This window comes from Petaurus breviceps, unplaced genomic scaffold, assembly GCF_028583685.1.
Source record: "Petaurus breviceps papuanus isolate PSGF00001 unplaced genomic scaffold, PetGlider_PUasm1.0 90804, whole genome shotgun sequence".
NCBI lineage: Eukaryota > Metazoa > Chordata > Mammalia > Diprotodontia > Petauridae > Petaurus > Petaurus breviceps.
The window spans coordinates 620448-628519 of record NW_027187348.1 but is presented as its reverse complement, the minus strand read 5'-3'; positions in this window follow the sequence as shown (position 1 = coordinate 628519).

The following is an 8072-nucleotide window of genomic DNA, read 5'->3' as shown; positions in this document are numbered from 1 at the left end:
TCTGGCCTCAGATACTTCCTAGCTGTGTGACCCTGGGCAAGTCACTTATCCCCATTTGCCTCAGTTTTCTCATCTGTAAAATGAGCTGGAGGAGGAAATGGTAAACTACTCCAGTATTTCTGCCAAGAAAACCCTAAATGGGGTCAGACATGACTGAAATGACTCAGCAACAACAAATGGCTAAATGGTCTCTAATGTCCCTTCCTCCTCTAAAGCCATGATCCCAATCCAGGGCTTTTTGCATCATACCACAGTTTCTTCAGAGTTAATCATTTCCAAAGGGAAATATCCAATCCTTGAAAGAATAAAATTTGATACTGTAGCACCCTCCCATCTCTGCACATCAGGGTCCCTAAGTAAGCTTCAATCTGCCGATTCCTGAATCTAAGTCTCCCTGCTCTCGCCACCCCCATTAGACTGGGAGCTCCTTGAGGGCAGGGACTGAGCTTTGCCTCTTTTTGTATCCCTAGGGCTTAGCACGTAGTGGCTAAAATTTCAGCACTCTCCCATTCCTGCACATTGGGACCTCTGAGCTACCTTTAATATGATTCTGGAACCTTCATCTTTTCAGAGCGCTTGGCGATCAAAAATTATCTGAGATGACTGGTTATCGTACACAAAGAAGACGGGCTTAAATGACAACAGGAAGGATTTAAATTAGACAATTGGGCGTGAGAGACCAATGCAAAAAACACAGCTTCTTCTTGGAACATCCGCACTCACTTCATCACAAGAAGAGTCTGTTTCTCCGCCCATCCTCGAAGGGATTCCTCATTTTCACTTTGGCCCCAATAACCCTCGCTCCTCTTCCCTTTCCCATAGGATGATCCTTTCTTTGTGTCCTCAGGGAATTCCTGTGCTTGGTTCCCCTTTACAATGGCTTTCCCACCCTTCCCTAGGGTATCCTCACTATTCTGCCTCTCAAATATCCTGCCCCTTAGGAAACAAATGAGGAAGATAAAGATGCTATTCCATGATCCTTAGATACCGAGGGGGCCAACTCCTGCCTTCCACAGTCCCTTCACAATTCTGTGCTACTGGCTAGAGTCTTAAGAGCTCAAACTAGTGGTTCCCTCTCTTTGGGGAAAGAGCACAGATTTCCCAGACCAGGACTAATTGCCCTCTAGGCAAACCTTCTTTCCCTACCCATTGGCATCAACCAAACAAATAAGAAGAAGAATTCAAATCTACATCCTTTAAAATTTGCCAAGCATTTTCCTTATAAAAACCCTGGAGGAGAAGGTAGTATAAGTAATAGGTCCATTTTACAGATAAGAAAAAGGCTCAGAGAGGTGATTGACCCAACGTTAGAGAGCTAGCTAAGAGCAAGGCATGGAATAAAAAGAGAAAGGACCCACCAAAATAACTCCATTATGCTTTCTCCCCCTCCCTCAGGGGCTGATGAAAAGACTTAGAGAGAGGTCAGGTCCAAGGCCATAGAATTTCAGAGGCAAAAAAGACTTCTTAGAAGGCACTCAATACAAACCCTCTCATTTTATAGATGAGAAAACCAAAGCCCAGAGAGGTGACTATGACACGTCACCAAGAATGTCTTGCACAATAGAAATAAAAGATATTATTGAGCACACATATGACTAGAAAAGATGGGCCAGTATCGAGAAAGACAATAGACAGCCTGAGTAAAGCACTGGTACTCCCCAGGTAATAAAAAAAAAAGGGAGACCTCCAACAATCCTTCCGAGGATTTCTAATAACTATAGTTCACATTTATGTAGCTCTTTAATGTTCACAAAGCACTAGCTCTGTAAGATAACTAATACACACTATTATCTCCATTTTACAGATGAGGCCGCTGAAGTCAGAAAGGTCAAGTGAATTGCTCACATAGGTAGTATGTATCAGAGCCAATACTTGAATCTAGGTCTCCTCTTTCCTACCCCTCCCCCCAATTAGATTATAAACTCCTGAAGGGCAGGGACTATCTTTTCCCTTCTTCCACATTCTCAGCACTTAGCACAGGGCTTGGCACTGACTATCCTAGAAGACTTCCCATTACAATGTACTGGTTCAGGACCATGGGCAGAAACCCAAGAAGATGGGAATGTGTAGAGGGGCCAGGAGCTTCTTCCTTGGAGTAAATGCCCACACCTATAAAATGGGGCCACACAGATAAAATGGAGGAGGCCCCAAAGTATAAATACTCCCCCAGCATTTCTCTGCTGAGCTAACCCATGATTAACGAATGCAGAAGCCTGGACCCTGCCTGGCTTTGGAGGTCCATGGACTCCCTCCAATTTGCATAGCCTCTCTTCCTCCCCCACCATATCTTCACCCCACCCTTTTTGAAACAAGTCATTAACAGTTTTCTCATGTTCCCCACAGCCTTCTAGGGCATATGAATCAGAAAACCTCACCCCCTAGCCCTCTTCAGTGGCCTTTTTTCTCCATTCACTTGCCTTAAAAAGAACTAGCCCCCAAAGGAATTCAAACTAGTTCTTTGAATGGGGTCCTGTGGGCTTTTTATTTTAAGCCTTTACAAAAGAAGTTTAGAAAAATTTACTGAGCAAAGTCAGAAGTTAAAAAAAAAAGTCCTTTCCTTCTCCCCATCCTTCCCCCATCAAGGGGCACACGATTTAAATCTCATCTCTACTGTGTGACTGACGACTTTCCTTTTCCAGTCACAGATTGATCACACTTAACCTCTCTAGGTATCCGTCTTCTCATCTGCAAGATGGGCATAATAATAGGTAACATTTATATAATGTAAAGCTTGTACTTTAGATAGATAGCTAGATACTAGATAGATAGATAGATAGATAGATAGATAGATAGATAGATAGATAGATAGATAGATAGATAGATGGATGGATAGATGGATAGATAGATAGATGGATAGATGGATGGATGGATGGATGGATGGATGGATGGATGGATGGATGGATGGATGGATGGATGGATGGATGGATGGATGGATGTGTGTGTATCATCTCTTAATACCTACCTCACAAGGTTTCTGTGAGGTTCAAAGAGATAATGGATATAAAACACTTTACAAGTTTTAAAAAGAGGTGTGTAGGCATTCCAACCTCCCAGAACAGTGTCCGTGGAGCCTAAATTCTTTCAGCCCCATCACCTCTGGGGGTGTGAAATCAACTCTTTCAGTCAGGAAGAAAATTGGTACCAGCAGAGGCAGATTGCTTTGGGGGCAGAGAGCCTGAATTTTAATTCTCCTGTCTCCTGACCTTTATGACCTTCAGAAACTTTCTGCCTTCTTTGGGACTCATTTTCTTCATACATAAAGTGACTGGGTTAGACTAAATGATCTCGAGGGTCCCCTCCAATATTAGATCCTAAAAAAATAATCTCAAACAACAGATAATGCAAACATCTGTACCGAGTCCTGGAATCTCCAATGATCTTTTTTTGAAACAGATTTACCTACCTAATGGTGTTGGCTCAGGCTGATATGAAAAGGGAGCCGCATTCTCTCAGCGGGATCCCCCTTTGATAAAGGGAGGAGCTCCAGAATCGTGCTGGGTGGCAGTAGGGGGCCAGCCAGAGATGAAACATTTGCCACAGATCATGCACAAAGCAGATCATAGGGTCGCAGAAAATCGAGAGCAGGCTTTTTCCCCTAGAGCTTGAGGGGACTGGGGGATGGGAGGGAGCCTATAGTTCCTATAGCCAGCAAAGCGACCGATACTGCCTGAGCTTGCGATCTTCTATGCTGAGGAAGGCACGTTTTCTGCACCTCTGGACATCCCCAGAACCAGCACCAGCATCGACATCTTCCCCTTCTCCCCCACCCCCAACACCTTCATACACACACACACACACACACACACACACACACACACACACACCATCCCCATCTCCCCACCCCTCTCGCACATCCAGGGACGCGAGCTCGATGTCCCCAGTTCCATGCTTTGAAAGCCACAAGAGCTCCTCACGTCCAGACATCGGTCAACTTTTCCCAAGTAATTACTCTTCTGTGGCTGGCAGAGGCCGGGGAGCGGGAACTCGACCGGCATTGTTCGGGAAATGGCCAGAAGCTGCGGGAGCTGCGGAGGGAGCGGAAGCTGTGGGCACGCTGGGCCGCCCGCTATGCTCGTCTAGGCTTGGGACAATCTTCCAGACCTAGCTCCCCTGCCGTCGGGGCTCCCTGCAGCAGCAGAGAGGGATACACTTTCCGGGGCCCTGAGCGGAGCTGAGACCCAGCAGTTGCTCTGCAAACCCTACCCTGCCCAGGGGATGAGGGTGGGAGGTAATAAGATGAGACAGCCTGAGCCCCTGAGTCCTGCCCAAGAAAAAGGAAAGACCACCCCTCCACCCCTTCCCCCGGCCCAGACTGCCATGCCTATGCCCACTAGGTGGCGCCGGGAAGTTGTCAGTGGCATCCCGCATCCTCAGAGTGGTTCGGGTTTAACCAACCTACTCTCGACACCTACGGTAAGCGCAGATGAGGGCTGTGTATGGAGTGTCGGACCTGAAGTCAGGAAGACTCTTCTGCCTGAGTTCAAATCCGGCTTCAGGCACTAGTTAGGACCCTTGGCAAGACACTTAACCCTATTTGCCTCAGTCTCCTCATCTGACAAAATGGCAAACCACTCCAGAATCTTTGTCAAGAAACCCCCGAAGGGATGGCAAAGAGTCAGGGTAATCTATTTGGGGCAGTAATACTAACTCAGTTCTGTATGACCTGAAATGAGGTAGCTGGGGTGGTGGGGTGGGGGTGTTCTAGAAGTCTTCTTGTGCCCATTTCACTGGCTTCACATTTACCCATGTCTCAAAGATTGAAACCAAGGTCTTCTGACTTCAACTCTTTCCAAGACACCAGACTGCTCCTCTACTTTGAGAGTGAACTGTGTACAAGAGACTGTGGGGGATCCAAAGATGTTCAAGGTCCACCAGTCTCAAGTAGTTTATATGCTCAGGGATAGGAGACATACAAATGAAAAATTAACCATATATGACAAACTGATGTTGTGGTAAGACTACTGAATTTAGAGTCACAGAATCTGTGTGACTTAACTTCCCTGGTCTATAAAAAGAGAGAATTGGATCAGAACAAAGGTTCTTCACCAGGGAGTAGATACTGAAGGTGTCTATGGGTAGATTTCAAAAGGTTCATAAACTTGGAGAAGGAAAAAAATTACATCTTTATTTTCTTTTTTTTTTTTTAAGAAAGACATTCATTTATTTATTTATTTTGCTTTTTGGAGGGGGAAAGTAAAACAATTGGGGTTAAGTGACTTGCCCAAGGTCACATGGCTAGTTTTTGTGTTAAATGTGTGAGGCCGGATTTGAACTCAGGTCCTCCTGACTCCAGGGCCGGTGCTCTATTCACTGAGCCACCTAGCCACTCCACATCTTTATTTTCAGTAACCTCTAATTGAAATTTAGCATTTCCTTCAAAAATGACTTTATAACAACACCATCAGCAACATGATTTTGAGAAGTGATCCATAGACTTCTCTAAACTTTCAAAAGGTCCATATCACACAAGAAAAAAGTGATTAAAACCCCCACCTCTAAGGTCTCCTAACAGAGCACCTCTGACTCTATGATAATTAATAACATTGGGGGGATTGGCATAGAGAGGTTGGTCTAGATGAGAGTGAAGTATTTCCATCTCAGGAGTTCTGTGATTCTGTGTAGAGTATCTGGTATACTGCCACAGGTAAGAGAAGGCATAGACAGCTCAGTGAAGGTCAGCCTTCTCCTTGGCAGTGATAAAGAGTAGTTGTGGCCCTGAACACTTCCATGCCAAGTAATGGCCAGGGGAGGAAGGGCACAAGTAGAATGTCTCCTGATAGAAGAGTATAAGCTACTCCATCCCTGTCCTTTGAGTACCATCATGCCAGCCATTTTTCTAATACCCACCTCAGACCCAGTAGAATCATAGACTTTGGTCATCTAGTCCCTCACAGGGTGCTTTCAGGTAGAATAATAGCTGTGTAACTGTGTGACAATTAGGTTTCCCTTTCTAGAACTCAGTTTTCTCATCTGTAAATGAGGGAATCAGACTAGATAATTCCCTAATGTCCTTTCTAGTTCTATATCATATACCTAATTTAGATACAAATCCATCATGTTTATAAAGAAATATGTGGAAAGACTGATACACTGATGCATTGTTGGTGGAGCTGTGAAGTGGTCTGTTTGTTCTGGATTTCTATTTGGAATTAATGCGAGAAAAGCAAAGAAGCAGTTTGAACTTTTTGACCTGCCATCCCACTACTGAGCATATGCCCTAAGAAACTTGAAGATAGAAACATAGTTCTAGACCAAAATAAGATATTCATTGCAAGACTCTTTGAGGAACAAAGAAATGGACATGGCAATTGATTAAGCAATGACTTTAAAACTATGGCCAGTGAATATAATGGAAGATTATAGTCCAGTAAGAAATGACAAATGTGAGGGCAGCTAGATGGTGCAGTGAATAGAGCACCAGCCCTGGAGTCAGGAGGACCTGAGTTCAAATGTGACCTCAGACACTTAACACTTACTAGCTGTGTGACCTTGGGCAAGTCACTTAACCCCAGTTGCCCTGCCTTCCCCCTTCCAAAAAAAAAAGACAAATGTAAGGAACTCAGTGATACATGCTAAGATTTGCATGGATTAATGTAGAAGGAAATATTTGGAACAAAAAGTACAACATACAGGATGGATACAAGAATATAAATGAAAAGATCATCAAAAAGAAGTTGAATTGTGGGCAACAGAGAAACCAGTTAAAGTTCTAAAGAAGAGAAAATAAAACATTTCCCCTCCTTGAGAAGGCAGGGGCAGGGAAGGTAAACGGCTCCTCCTAGGAAAGAATAGTATATGTATTGTCCCATAGAATTTCTGTATCCAATGATTTTGCTAAATTATTTTTTCTTTATCACAAGAGAAGGTTCAATCTGAGGATAAGGGTTAGAAATTACTGTGATGTAAGGACAAAGGACATAAAAATATTTTTTTTAATTATAGAAGGTTCTACAATGTCTTTGATCATCTGTTTCACCCTGTTGGGAAGTTCATCATTGCTGACCTAAATCCTTCTTGCTTGGTTATGAGCCCATTTCCTCTTGTTCCATCCTCACTGGAGACAGATACCAGCTGGCCAATATGTGAAACACAATCTGGGTTTTGGTTCCTCTTTTTCTTCCAAGTCTGACTCCCTTTCTAGGCATCTGAGGCAAGAGAACTGGCTGGGGTTTGGGTGTGGGGAGACAGAAAATGGGAGGTAGACGGTAGGCTGACAGGGTGACAAAACTCTGGGACTCCTATCCAGTCCTCTTTCCATCTTTCCCGATTCTTCACATCTTCATTCCCTCCTTTATATCTGAAGGCTTAATATTCAGTTCAGTCCTTGCTTGGAGCCAACTCCAAATGTTTATCAACACGTGCTCTAATGCAATCAGTTCCTGAGGAAAATACACACCAGGTACCGGATGATGACAAGAGTATCAAACAGAGGTCCCTTTCCCACCTGCTACCACTATGGCTGTCTGACTCTTCCGAGCTGCTTCTTTCCCTCCCTCCCACACAAGGGTTTCTAACTCCCAGAAGACACAGGACTGATGACCAGAAGGTCATCATGTTAAATGTTTCTTCTCTGCCTTCTGCCCCCCTTCGAAGGGAACCTTTCTTCAGAATCTGACTAATAGCAAGGGATAATGAAAGGGGGGTCTGGGTCCTCTCTCTGTCTCCCCACCACAAAGATTGTCACAGAATAATGGGTCATAGGTTGAACATGTATGGAGAAAACCTATATGGAGGTTTGCTACCAAGTAAAAGCCAAGTCCCTAAACCTGGCGATTAGTTTTCTGGAAATTGTGTAAAACAACTTCAATGAAGGCATCTCACTTTATTCCCCACCTCCTAACCCTCCTAACCCTTCCATGCTGGAGACAAGATATTTAACATACCCCTAGAGTAGAGTTTGGAACTGCAAAGAAAAGAAAATTGAATCTTTAAAAATACCACTAGAGGGGCAGCTAGGTGGCACAGTGGATAAAGCGCCAACCCTGGAGTAATGAAAACCCGAGTTTAACTCTAACTTTAGATAGCTGTGTGATCCTGGGCAAGTCACTTAACCCTGATTGGGAAAGGAAAGG